The sequence below is a fragment of the Triticum dicoccoides genome, chromosome 3A (assembly GCF_002162155.2).
Source record: "Triticum dicoccoides isolate Atlit2015 ecotype Zavitan chromosome 3A, WEW_v2.0, whole genome shotgun sequence".
Taxonomy (NCBI): Eukaryota; Viridiplantae; Streptophyta; class Magnoliopsida; order Poales; family Poaceae; genus Triticum; species Triticum dicoccoides.
In genome coordinates this window covers 4,983,236-4,998,121 of record NC_041384.1, presented here as the reverse complement: position 1 = coordinate 4,998,121, position 14,886 = coordinate 4,983,236, and the positions used below count along the sequence as shown (strand labels likewise).

The window sequence follows — 14,886 nt, the reverse complement described above, 5'->3', positions numbered from 1 at the left end:
CACGGCTGCCATGCGGCTCGGCTCGTGCGGCAGCCCCGTATACACAGGCGCGCGGGGGGTATCGGCGTGGACGCGCGGTGGGGCGGGGGGGGGGGATTTTTTACATAAGACGATCATGCCCCTGACAGCGAAGGGGTATCGACAGATCTCAGCCCTTGATGTATTTAAGGAGGGTGTACCGAAGCATAAGTCATTATAGCCTCAAACACCATGTCAGCAAAACCTCTGTTCTGTCAAAGATCCAGACACCGTGTTCTGTTCAAATTTTCCAATGTATTAATATCACTGTAATATCAGCCTACTATTATCAGGGTACATGAGCTACCTAAAAGGTAAATAAATCTCTCATATATGTAAGATTTTTTGACTCAACCAAATACAAATCTTCTCTCATGAGAAGACTGGTAAATTAGTTAAATCAAAATTATCATAGAGGACTCAGCCAAATAGTAGAACTGAAGATACAGAGATTATTCACATAAAGCCTATATGCACACCAAAAAAATTATCCTATCTCAAAATTATCTGCATCTAGAACATGGTTAATCAACCAATTAGAGCTTGTATTACAGAAGGCAATATAGCAAATTAAACATGCATACTCTCGTAGAACTAATTATTACATGTACTACTTGTCATAATAGATTTGGCGATAAAGGGTTTCCCCCGCTTTATATTATAAAGCATCCATCTACTACTTGTCAGAATAGATTTGGATCAGTAGGATAACCAATCAAGGTACTCAAGATGTTGCACATCTAGTCGAAGCCTGACTGCTTTGCTCTCTGCCTTTGAGAGATGATGAACTGAAACATCAGATGGAATAGTTGCCTCTGGAAGTCACGCATTGCAATTAAAATAGGAACAAAACATTATGCCTGGAACAAACTCAAGGAAATGATCTCGAAGCAAAATCAAAATTTCTTTACTCACTAATTTTAGTCTACGCAAGATAATCATGCCAAAACACTGTTTTTCTATTATTTTTCTATTAGACTTTCATTGGCATGTCTACATGAACCAACAAGCAACACATCTGACACAAGACTGCTAGTGATTGGTTGCTACAGAATGTAAAGCATGATTCAAAAGCAAATTAACCTTTTTTTATTACACTAAACCTCAATTCTATAGCATGGAAGAGTTGCATGCTCTGCCTCGCCCCACTAGGGTTGGTGAGCCACCTTCTCTCTGCATGCCCGTTGGCGGCTGATTTCGGGGCCGCGTTGAGTAGAAGGTGCCTTTAGTGACCTCTTTCTGCAATCTGTCGGATGCGGCTCGCCTCAATGTCGATGTTATATTAAGGTGCACAAAACAGGCCTAATTTTTTTAGTGCAAGGAGAGCTTATATTACGCATAGCCAATCGCAGTATTACAATCAAGAAGTAAATGTATAGATAGGGACTACGGTGACTGCAAAACCATGTCATCTTATTCAGGTATCCTACCAAAATACTTCAAGGAGTCTGGAGCTTTCTTGTCACTGACCCACTAGTATTCGTTAAAACATGAAAACGAAGTTAATTTAGTTGGATCATGGTGTAGTAGGTACGTTTTTACATTGTAGTAGGTACGTTTTTACAACTTGCACAACAGTGGAATTGCAGTACGCAGGCTAATTCTTGGCACACCAGTAACATGAAAATTTAGGACAGAATCAAGCACAAGTTTTCGTAATTTTATCCAGGACAACAAAGATAACTTAGTCTGCTGGGATTGGATGAAAACTTAGAAGTAAATAAACAATGCCACATGTTCTGCTAGTAAAATGCTATATGAATATCAAAATTACAATCAACTGAAGCTGAACTATTAAGGCAACTACAATGGTTAATTCTTCCATTGTCCCAATCCGGAGAGGCTAGCTATGAAGACAACCACGAGAAACAAGTACCACTACAGACGTTTGTATCCCAAAGATTGTTGTAAGTTGTAACAGTATCCTTAGAGCTTACACAGTGGACACCCTACATTTGGCATCTCTAAATCTTCATAGTACAATGCAAGACAAACAACAGTGAAACTCCTCATCTACAGGCCTAACTGCCACCAAGAATCTTCCACAAGACCCGCTAGTCACAGTTATGAACAATCAGTAGCCCCAACAATCAAGGCAAGCAGAGCAAGATCAAATTTTCTGGAGGACCAAGGCGACCCGACCATACCAGCAGGCACATCGACAGGCGTGGGGACTGGGGACTGTAAACAATATGCGACTTGGCCCGTTGACAGACCTATGGTTCTTGATGGTGTCGCAAGTAATGGCGTACTATACTGCATCTTGACGACGGATTAGACGTGTGTCCTTGGTGGCGAGGCAGTTGTGGGCGGTGGCGACCATGGACTACTAGGCGTGGATGACGTCAGAGAGCAGCAAGCGGATTCGCACCGACTGCTGCCCCGTCGTGTTCTAGGTGGTGGCGATGCACAGGTGTGGTCCACCGCTCCAACTGGTGTCGCACTACTCACCATGACGTCCTCCGAGTCCGCTGGGTGGAGTAGCGCCGTCGTGGCCGATGGAGAGGAGGAAGCGGCCATGGTCAATGCAAGGCCACGACGAGCACCACCCGCAGATCCGCCCCACGCACCACCGGCCGTGTCGCTCGAACCGCTCGCAGTCGCATCGCCAAATTAGGGGAAAAAGGGATAGCGGGCATGGTTTTTTTAATTTTTTTATGAGTTGAAAGGATCGTGCCGTTTTTCACATCGACAGGGGGGAGGGGGCGGTGCAATCATGGCTCGATGGATGGGCTGGGGTGAGGAATTACTTATTCCTCACCCTAGGTTATAAATAGAGTTTCTATATATATATATATTATTGAATGTACTCTTGCAATTAATATATATATATATATATAGGACTCCTTTTCTGTACTCTTGGGAGTATGTACTCCCATCCTCAATATACCTCATATACGCATTAATTATACCTCTTTATTATTCTTAATATATACTTCATTAACTATTTTAAGATACCCCAATATGAGTTTAGTTGAAAAAATATCATCTGCGACGTACTTTTTTGTAATATACCTTTTCACGTACAAACATATCAGTATATAAGTAAATATTTAAAAATACATAGACTCACATGAATTTTTTCATGAAACTCGTTTTGGGGTATCTAATAATTACTAATGAAGTATATTAAAAATAATAAAAAGGTATAAAAGATTCATCTATGTGGTATATGAGGAGTGGGAGTACGTACTCCCAGGAGTACACAACCATTTTCCTATATATATATCATCGAATGTCTCGCACCACCATATTCACACATACACATATACGTATGTATATACAATTAGGTATATACAATTTCTCCTACATGGAGGCATTATTGCGGTAGCGGGTAATGGAATTCTCCTGTAGGATCTATGACCTGGTCGAGCAAAAATCCCGCTATTTCCTCTGCAATTGCTCGTACGCGATCCATTGGTAGAAGCTTTTGCCGCACCTCATTGAACTGTTAAGAAGGAGATCAATATGCATGTATTACCTGTGTGACTAGATATCGATAATGATGTAAAAATTGTGTATAGTGTTCTGGCAAACATACACATATCTGTCTATCAGATGTGCTCCTTTCGGACGTCATCATGCGAATGTTCTCGCAAACGTAGTATGCACATAAATCATTCCCCAGCTCCTGCTTCACGGCCTGCACGAGAATAGAGTTCAATCAGATAATAATTAATCAAGCATCATAATTAATGTTATTGAAACTAGAATTAAAGAGATTGCATGGTAGCTAGCTAGCTAGTACTACTTAATTAATTATCGTGGGTCGATACCAATACAGATTTTCTCTGAACGGGCCTGGAGCGTCTTTGATGAACTTTTGCCAAGCCCTGCCGGCCCGCCGGCAAAGAAAATGAATAAATGACTTATTAATTAGTTGATATCAGGACATATATATAAAGATTGATATTACCTGTTGACTATCCCCTTCACGATTGAGTACTCTTTAGGTTTTTTAAGCAGTGAGTCCAGTACTTCAACTTTTCTTTTTTTAACTTTAATGTCTACCAAGATCCAGTGGTACCTGCATGCGCACGTTTGCATGTATAAATTAAGCGTACATGTGCATATCACTCATCAACTAACCCTAAACCCTAAACACTTATTAACATCTAGCTAGTAATAAAAACAGAATTTGTAGTACAAGATAGTGTGACTCACTGGAAGTTGTAAGGAAGTACACTACAAGAAATATGTCAACTAGTGACCTTCTGTCAGTGACCCTGGAAGAAATGGTCATAGATCTATGACCATTTCAGACCAATTGGTCAAAAGCTGTTCGGGGGGCTCCAAACCCTAAACCATTGCGACCATTTTGGTCAGAAAGGTCATAATTTCCTTACATGAAATGGTCATAAAGCAAACAGCGCTAGTCCGCTGCCTTATTTCTAGTTGTTAATGACCAATATAGATGGTCATAGCCTTGTAAATTGTGGTGGGTTGCTATGACTAGGCGCCACCTCATCAGTTTTGCCTATGTGTCATGTCCATGTGGTAGTTTTTGCCCTAGGTTGTGAAGCAACCTATATTTCTGTCATTCCCAAAATTCCCAAAAAATCTCATAAATTCTTTTGGACATACCTTCGTCAAATATGTAAAAACCTTCCTTGCCTAGTTCAAAAATAATTCAAAAATATTCATTTTCCTATTTTGTTCAGAACAACAGTTTGTGAAGGAAGTACCACTTTGGCATGTCCGAATAGTATCCATTTTCTACAGTGCTTTCCTATGCCCAAATAACCATCCTCCACCAAATGCCAGCGCAATCCATTCATTATTTTGAGCCGAGCTTCAACATTCGTATTTATGTCCAGTTTGGTAGTTTGCAAAGCAAGTACCACCTAGACTCCTCCTTTTGAGCTGAAAATTTGTGAAGACGGTCTTCTTAGTAACCGATCATCCTCAGCCAAAACTTGCGCCATTAGCCATGTACATTTCCCGTACCCCTAATCAAACACTTGGCCGCTAATTCATGTTTGAGCATCGATCGGTATCCTCGTGAGAATATTATGTTGTAAGTTTCTTCCTAGCACCTACATGGGGAGTACCCACTAGACATGCCTAGGCTGCCCAGAACACATGGCAACGCCACGGTCACGCGGTGATCGCGCGGCGGGCATGCGAGTTTACGCGCTCTAGAGTTGGGGGCCTCGGCCACCGCCCAAACCTCGACGTATCGCCACCAAACCATGCATTTATGATTAAATAGGTAATTATGTAACTATAAATGATTTTTGTAAAAAATAAATAGTAAACTATGAGGCAGCTGCAGTTCAAATTTGACCCGCTTCCTGCTGAATCGGCGGGAATTTGTCTTTTTCACCAAAGGTGGATCAAAACTTTTGACACCCAACTATTTTGTCAACTGTGCATTAAATATGGCCTAGTAATTTAGAAAATTGATTTGGTCCAATTTGGTAACAAATATATGGTAGGTCCTTCACCAAAAAAACTCATTTCGGGCACTCGGAAAATGGAAAATGTATTTTCCGTGCAAAGAAAATGAAAACTCCCTTAGGCAACATTGTTTGGAATTCCAAGATGCACCCTTGTGCACAATATGAGATCATTTGAACAAACTTTGCCAAGAATGTGGCCATAAGATTGATTATCTGGCTTGAAAGCCATGAATCTTCACGCATGATAGCTCATTTCTGAGAACACTTTTTAAAAATAATTGTCGTATTACAAGTTTATTATTTTTCCTGGGAACTTGGCCACATATAATGACACAATGCGAAGGTTTCCCAATTTTTTGTTTTTTCTGAATTTTTTATGCCCGTTTCAAAATGCGGTCAAAACGGCGGGAATGACCGCTCCTAGCTAGTGGTTGAATCTTGGAATTTTTTTGGTGTTTCTCTGATTAAATAGATACTTATGTACCTAGAAATGATTTTTGTTAAAAATAAAGAGCAAACTACGAGGCAACTACAGTTCAAATTTGACCCACTTCCAACTAAATCGGCGGGAATTTGTCTTTTTCACCAGAGGTGGATAAAAACTTCTTACACCCAACCATTTGGTTAATTGTGCATTAAATATGGCCTAGTATTTTAGAAAAATGATTTGGTCCAATTTTGCAACAATTATTTGGGAGTCCTTTACAAAAAAACCTCCTTTTGGGCACTCAAAAAATGGAAAATGGTTCTTTTGTCCAAAGAAAAAGAAAACTTCCTTAGTAAACATTGTTTCCATTCCAATATGCAACCTTGTGCACAATATGAGATCATTTGAACAAACTATGCCATGAATGTGGCCATAAGATTGATCATTTGGCTTGAAAGCCATTGATCTCCACACGTGATATCTCGTTTCTTAGAACACTTTTTTAAAATAATTGCCGTATTACAAGTTTATTATTTTTCCTGGGAACTTGGCCACGTATAATGAGACAATGCGAAGGTTTCCCAATTTTTTGATTTTTTTGCAGTTTTATGCCCGTTTCAAAATGCGGTCAAAACGGCGAGAATGACCGTTCCTAGATAGTCGTTGAATCTTGGAATTTTTTGGTGTTTCTCTGATTAAATAGATACTTAGTACCTAGAAATGATTTTTGGAAAAAATAAAGAGCAAACTACGAGGCAACTATAGTTCAAATTTGACCCACTTCCAACTGAATCGGCGGGAATTTGTCTTTTTCACCAGAGGTGGATCAAAACTTTTTACACCTGACCATTTTGTCAATCGTGCATTAAATATGTCCTAGTATTTTAGAAAATTGATTTTGTCCAATTTTGCAACAATTATTTGGGAGGTCCTTCACAAAAAAACCTCCTTTTGGACACTCGAAAAATGGAAAATGGCTTTTTTGTCCAAAAAAATGAAAACTTCCTTAGGCAACATTGTTTTCCATTCGAGTATGCACCTTGTGCATAATATGAGATCATTTGAACAAACTATGCCATGAATGTGGCCATAATATTGATCATTTGTCTTGAAAGCCATTGATCTCCACACAAGATAACTTGTTTCTGAGAACACTATTTAAAAATAATTGTTGTATTACAAGTTTGTTATTTTTCCTGGGAACTTTGCCACAAATAATGACACAATGCGAAGGTTTCCCAGTTTTTTGATTTTTTTTGAATTTTTATGCCCGTTTCGAAATGCGGTCAAAACGGCGGGAATGACCGTTCCTAGCTAGTGGTTGAATCTTGGATTTTTTGGTGTTTCTCTGATTAAATAGATAATTATGTACCTAGAAATGATTTTTGAAAAAAATAAAGAGCAAACTACAAGGTAGCTACAGTTCAAATTTGACCCGCTTCCAGCTGAATCGGTGAAAATTTATCTTTTTTCATGAGAGGTGGATCAAAACTTTTTATACCTGACCATTTTGTCAATTGTGCATTAAATATGTCCTAGTATTTTAGAAAATTGATCTGGTCCAATTTTGCAACAATTATTTGGGAGGTCCTTCGCAATAAAAAAACTCATTTCGGGCACTCAGAAAATGGAAAATATATTTTCCATGCAAAGAAAATGAAAACTCCCTTAGGCAACATTGTTTGAAATTCCAAGATGCACCCTTGTGCAGAATATGAGATCATTTGAACAAACTATGCCAATAATGTGGCCATAAGATTGATCATTTGTGCACAATATGAGATCACATGATTTTAACACATTATTTTTAGGCAACTATGACCTATTTAGATGGTCATAACATCATACTTCATTGTGATTGGTCCGTGGATGTATCACGCGGATCGTGCATCATACGGATGCTCGCAGATCCAACGACCATCCTCAACCCTTCCACACCAACCCCGAAACCCTAGCTCTGTCCTCTGGTCCTTTTCCATCCACCCCTCGCCTCCTTTCTTTCTTGCCTCCCACGATTCGATCCAATCCTCTTCCCGACCCCTCCCTCCACCTCATCTCCCCCAATCCCATGGGCCGGCGGCGACCTCCTCTCAACCAGCCCCCACCCATCCATCTCTCTATCTCTCCAGCGTCCCCTCTCCCTCTCCCGTGGCGGCGCTCACCACTTCAACACCGTCGGCGACCACAACCATGGCCTCCACCTCCCCTCCCCTCCCTGGCTAGAGACCCACTCCCTCCCCCGACTCCTCTCCCTCCCCCGACTCCTCTCCAATGCCGCCGCTGGCGGACTACCACCCCCACCGGCGACCTCCCTCCCTCCCTTCCTCCTGAGATCTACGGATGTGGCAACAGCGGCCGAAACCCAGCCATCGCCCATGGATGGATGGGGACGGGGCACCGACGGCGGATCCGCACCCACCTTCTCTCAGGGGATCCTGCCGCGATGGCCCTGGTGATTTGCTACTGCATCGTCTACTGCTTCAACCACGACGCCGTCATCTACTGCTTGAACCACGATGTCGGTTCTTCGTCGACCTCCACCACGCGCGCTGTCATCCGTCCATCTCCGGCCATGGTGACCGCGGATCTCCGACCATGATGGGTACGTCTGTCTCCCCCCTCTCTCACCCTTCCTGCCTGCCTTGACGCCTTAATGTTTCGGTGTCATCTCTGCTCGTCACAGCTCCTTCATGCGGTGCACGCATCGGTGGATCTGGCACGCACGAGGCAGTGGATCTAGGTTGTGAGATTAGGGGTAACAGCGGGGGTTGCGTAGTTGCGAGCTGGATTTGTTTATTTGGCGCATTTTCCCTCTCTGTTAATTGACGAGTGGTGGAGCAATTAAGAGATTTTTCTGTTCCAGACCGCACTGATATATTGGGACCTTGTTTAGTATTCATTGATGATCATAGTCTCAACTTTAAGCCAAGCAGATGATTTCCTCACGTAGCATCAATGAATACATGAGGAATTGCTGTGTCTCCTGGCAAGTTGTGTTAATTTCGTAGGGTTGTATACTAACCTTGTTTTGATCTTGCTGATGCAGGGTAAGGAGTTGAAAGGCGCAGGTGGTCAGGCCTGCAATGAGTGCGCCCTCCTGGTCTGCCGCCCTTGCTATGAGTATGAACATGAGGATGGCGTACAACAAGGAGTTGACGGCCTACTCAAGCGCCAAGGGAAGGCGGCAGGCTGGCAGCGCCACCAAGAGCCCAACACGAACCTCCAATATTGAGTCCTACCTGTAATTCACGGATAAGGGTATTGATTAAGCTACTCCTGCCCTTCTGATTGATTAAAACGGCTGTTGATGCTTGTGCTAGCTTGCTAGGCCCTTCTGATTAAGTTACTCCTTAATCTTAGTGCTTCAACCTCCAAGATCTACATGTTTTCTTTCTGAAATGAATGCAGGCATTTCAATTCCTTATGTTTCTACTCCGGGTTTTAGTCAGAGAGCAAGGAATTCAGTATAAATTTAGGTGTACTTCAAGGGGTTGTCGTATGTCCAACACCAATTTCTGAAATGAATGTGGGTATTCCCTATCATAGTACTCCGGGTTTTAGTCAATTGCCTGTTTACAGTGTTGTTTTCTTTTGAGATATTACCCCGCTGCGGAAAATTCAGATAAAGAAAGTTAAAATTCAGAGTAGAACTTCATGAATGTACTGCTCTCATAAATTCACTTTAAGATTGGTGTTCTAGGCCAAGTTATTTAGCCAATTTGATGTTGTTCAGAATTTCTGAATGTACTCCGAGCATGCAAGCTAATTTACCTCGAGCATATTGTTTTCATCAGACTAGTGTACCTTGAGCATGCAAAGTAAACACATGCTACTCCACTTGTCTATTTGTACAGAAACTTTTGTTTAAATAAACCGAGCAAATAATCCAAATGGTGCGAACACATTCTGTTATGAAATTTGTCTACTCCACTTGTTTGACTGTATTGAAACCATTGTTTGCATATTTCTAAAATACAGAGAAGAACACCCTGTGTTCTGGTAAAATATTTGTTGGCTATGATATGAAATTCCATGATGTGTGTGTTGTTTCATTTTCTGTAGCTACAACAAAGTCCCAGTTTACTCTGTACTTGCTGCTGATGATTGCTGGCTAAATTTACAGTTGAAATAACAGGAGCCAAGGAGTAGATACAAGACGTATTTACCGTATTTTGCATCGAATGTTCAAAATCAGTTTTGTTCTTGTTCTGCGAGTCAAATTGCATAAGATGGGAGTATCACAACATGCATATACTGAAGATGGGAGTATCACAACCTGAATGTGCAGCTTATGTAGTTTCTATATTTTTTTAACTCCACTTGTCTATTTGTACAGAAACTTCTGTTTAAATAAACCAAGCACATAAACCAAACGGTGCGAACACATTCTGTTCTGAAATTTGTCTACTCCACTTGTTTGTTTGTACTGAAACCTTTGTTTGCATGTTTCTAAAATACGGAGAAGAACACCCTGTGTTCCGGTAAAATATTTGTTGGCTATGATATGAAATTCCATGATGTGTGTGTTGTTTCAGTTTCTGTAGCTACAACAAAGTCCCAGTTTACTCTGTACTTGTTGCTGATGATTGCTAGCAAAATTTACAGTGGCGGTGTCGAGGAGGAGAGCAGCGGGCTGGAGCAGCCGCCGCTGGTTTTCTTACTATTTTTTTTAAATGTCACAACTTACTATGCCGCTACCTAGTAAAAACCAACTTTGTTAGTACCCAGTAAAAACGAACCTGCTTTGCCACTAGCAAATAATGCACCATCTTGAATTGCAATTGATCCAATTCCCCTAGTTGCCAGAAATCAAAGCTTATGGCGTTGACCTACTGTTTGAGAGCAGCAGGGGCTTTGTCCTGGTTTACTGGCCTAAATTTTGTTAACACATTGGTACTACTACTAGTGGTATTGTTGGCATGATAAATGTCCCGAATCTTGTTGTTTATGATTGGGAGCACAGTCGTACTGTTACAACATGTTGTTGATTTTTTATATAGAGTCAGATGCTGTTGATTTTAGTACTAGTCAGACCTAAAATATTATTACCGTTTAAAGTGACCGTTTCTCCTTTTGTATGTTAGTTGGTTGTGCCCCTCTGCTGGAGGATCTCAGTCCAACTACTCTGGATGCATCTATGACATGGCGGACAAGGCAGTAGAAGCATGTGACATGGCAGCCAAGGGAGTTGTTTTGTGGGATGAAGTGTTGGTAAAGACAACAAGCCCCAAGGATCTGCGTATGCGTTGCAAGTAACTCTGCCGCAACCGCGGCCGGCTGTGCCTCTTCCTTGGCTACAAACCACCTAGGTGATCTCTATCCCTCTCTGTGGTGCTTCTGGTGGCCTTGTACTGGTGATTGTGGTGTTATTCTCTGACCAGTGGCATGATTTACGCACTATGGCAATTTTAGGTTTAGGGAAAATATGCACTGTTGCTCCTGATCAAACCAATTGGCCAATATCTAGTTATCCTGCTATGTGTATGGATTTGTTTATGTGGATTTGGTCTAATCTATGTCCTCTTGTTGACCTACTGGTCCGTGTGCGTGTGTGTGTGTGTGTGTGTGTGTGTGTGTGTGTGTGTGTGTGTGTGTGGAGTAAAGTTGTGGTTTGTGCTTCTCCTTTGTAACATGATGAAACAAGCACCTGTAGTGTCTGAGTTAGTGGGTGTTTGTCTACATGGTAAAGCTTCTTTGCCATGTATTTCATAAGGATGTGAACAATCTACTACATGCTCACAAAGCTATTGACTTAAATTTTTTGTTTCTTTGCTGTCAATGTTCGCCAAGCTATTTAAATGATGATGACAAAAGGAAATCATGAATACTCATATAGAAACTATATGGTAATAACTATACACGTTATCATTGAGTTTGCTGTGTGTTTATAGAATGACATGGTTAGCTAATTAAGCCCTGTCCGTGTATCTTTTAGAATTTGCTTCATTGGTAGCACATTCAGATATATTAATTAATTTTGTGCATGTTGGAGAATTTAGACGATGATAACAAACCGTAATCACGAATACTTGTATAGAAACTTGCACGACCATCTTGTTTAATTTTGTGATATTCCTCCATACTAGGAATTAATCAGCTGAACTGTTATTTAGCTTTCATTGGCAGTTTTAATTTCACTGAAATCATCTTTTCTTTTCTATGCTCATGTTCAAGCCTGGTAGTATATTTTTTTCCAAATGGTCTGTTTACTTGATTTATCTGTTGTTTGATTTTGCTCCATCAGCTTTCCTGATGTCCCCGTACATATATATGTTGGTTGTAATCTTCTTGAAGAATGCAAGTACTTGATATTCCATTCTGTTCTGGTAGGTGAATGGAACTCCATTGAGGACTTCTACCCATGTTGAAGAGCAGCTAGCTTTTGTACTGGTAGAGCGGTCTATTTGTAGATCCCATTATTTATGATTGTGTGGATCTGGGTGAAGTTTGAAGTTCCTGGGTATGCAAGATTCGATGGTTAAACTGGTTGATGTGATGTGAATGATTGTATGAAAACTGGTTGTTGTGATGTGAATGAGTGTATGTAGTTTCACGTGTTCTGTTCTGTATAGCATATTATAATAAACTTATTTTAGCTATTATTTGAAGATTTTCATATGCTTTCTCTCTTCTGTCTGTTTGATATATACATATATATTTCTTATTAACAAGTCATGAAAAATCTGACATTTGGGACCCATCTGTAAACTGGAGCTGGGAACAAAAGTTGGAAATAAAAAATAAATTGACTGCAAAATGTTGTGCGCTAGAAAATAAAAAGGCCAAATTGTAGGCCAGGCCCATGTAGCTTACTGAAATTAACATAAAATACATATATTAAAAGGGCTTGCCTAAAAAATAATACATGGGCTGAATTACTGGGTCAGACCCATGTAGCTAATAAAAACACAGGAAAAAAACACATTAAAAAAGCCAAATTGTTGGGCTAGGCTCATGTAGAAAACTGAATTCGACCGGGCTGAATCTTATGCCACATCAGATTGCCACGTCGGATGCCTACGTGGCTTGGGGAGGCTGCTAGTGACAAAACAAAACAATAGGCATATTTTGGTCGTAAATGTCCACGACCTTCTCATAGAGAAGGTCGTTAATTTCAGTTTACGACCGCCAGCTTTTGACCTTCTGTTTTTGGTCAAAAAAGGTCGTAAATGAAAAACAATGACCTGTCATTGACCAATAGTCAAGGTCACAAGTTGACATATTTCTTGTAGTGGTACTATATCTGCATTGGTAATGAGGCGCTTCAAGAACTCTAGCATGTTATTCTCTATTTCTTGTTTATAATGTTCATATGACATGTCTCTTCATTAATGGTATTTGGGTCAATGAACCCAATGCCATAGCGTCCAGCTTTTCTCATTTCGGACATCTTCATCCTGCATAATACCACAGAAAAAAATATATAGTAAGGATAATTACATGTAATGATCAACGAGAGCACTACAGCTAGCTTGAGACTTAAATTACAGAAATAAATCACTTACAGACAATAGCAACTGACGATAGATTTGTCGAGTGCGTCATAATTGAATAACTGAAACAGTTCTGTATACTCAATAGACAGAGCTAGCATATGGAATTATCCTCTTCCTTGACTTTCACCATGAGGAACTGTAGATTGTGGGTCTTGCAAATTTTCATGTACCATTGATGCAATTCATACATTCTCATAGGGAGGCTCTTGACCTCCTCGGGCTTGATCAAAGGTTCACCACGGACATATTTTCGTTTTATTCCCTCCTCTCTAAGTGGAGACATGTGCTCGATCTCAAGGAGTTGTCCAACAGTCATACCGATCATTTCAGCCTGCATTATATGCTCCTCGGTTATTACCAGATTGCCCAGCTGGGGAACGTTAACGGTTTGCCCACATATATATAGGGCGCCGGTACTCTTATGTGTTGTTGGCATAACAAGCGGGGGTATCGATTGCGTCGCCTGTTCTCCCAGCTGGGGAACGGTTTTCCGCATTTTTTGCCAGCTGCTTGGCTCGAGCTTGAGCTCGACTCCTTCTGTACTCGTGCTCAATGTGCCTTCCTGATTTGGCGCTCATAGTCTGAGTCAACAGGCTTGGGAGCTGGTGGTCTAGCCATACGAATAAAGTGGCAATCTTTTCCTCTGGCACTTTCTCCCTTGGCGGCGGTGCCGGTTTCGGTCCAAAATGGCCGTCCACTAGGGCCTTCACTATGGCTACGTTTTGCTCCTTGGTCATGTCGTAAGGCCTCTGAGGAAGAGGAGCGAGGCTTGGACCATATTTATATCGCTTGACTCCGCCTATACCTCCTGTACTACCTCGACTCGTAGCGCTACGCATCATAGCTGCGGCGTCTCTCTTCCCCGATTGCTGAGGCGGCGGAGACGGCTGAGGTGGCTGAGTTGGAGCAGGAGGAGGGGCCTAACAATGTGCCAGACTTGAAGCATGAGGATTGGCCTCACGCGGTGTCGGACTTGAAGCAGGAGGAGTGGCCTCATGCTGTGCCGGACTTGAAGCAGGAGGAGTGGCCTACTGCTATGCCGGACTTGGAGGAGGAGTGGCCTCACATCAAGGAGGAGTCGGATGACGACGCGGTGTCGGTGGCCTTCGAAAGATGATGCAATCCTTTCTCCATAGGATGATATGATGTATGGCCTCTCCCAGTGTGTGCTCCTGGTGATGCCCAGGAATGTCAAGCTCTAGCCCCGAATATTGGTCCACCACCTCATCAACCATGACACGAGCATAGCCGGCTGGAATCGGGTTGCAATGGAAGGTTGCTTCGGGGGGATTTGTATAAGCAACGGCGTCTGCCACCTTCATGGATATGTTCTTCATTTTGAAGTGTGGCGGGCGACGGGGACGGGGACGGGGCGGCGACGGGGGCGTCGACAAGGGGTGGCGATGGGGGCGGCGGGCGACGGGGCAGAGGAGAAGAAGCAGATAAAAACTGACCAAATTTGTAAGTGCCACTTATGTAGGATGGGCCTTTAGTACCGGTTGGAGCCACCAACCGGTACTAAAGGTCAATTTTGGCCAGGCCA

The 14,886-nt window shown here is 41.9% G+C and overlaps 1 long non-coding RNA gene across 1 annotated transcript in view; it reads left to right on the top strand.

Annotated features, from left to right (window-relative positions):
• Window positions 1-7,892: 7,892 nt before the first annotated feature.
• LOC119266593 overlaps window positions 7,893-14,886 on the top strand; it is a 100,392-nt gene continuing 93,398 nt past the window's right edge. Inside the window, exons 1-3 of the long non-coding RNA XR_005132052.1 lie at window positions 7,893-8,449; window positions 8,894-9,105; window positions 10,932-11,156. This is a non-coding gene — a long non-coding RNA (uncharacterized LOC119266593). The remainder of the gene's footprint in view (window positions 8,450-8,893; window positions 9,106-10,931; window positions 11,157-14,886) is intronic.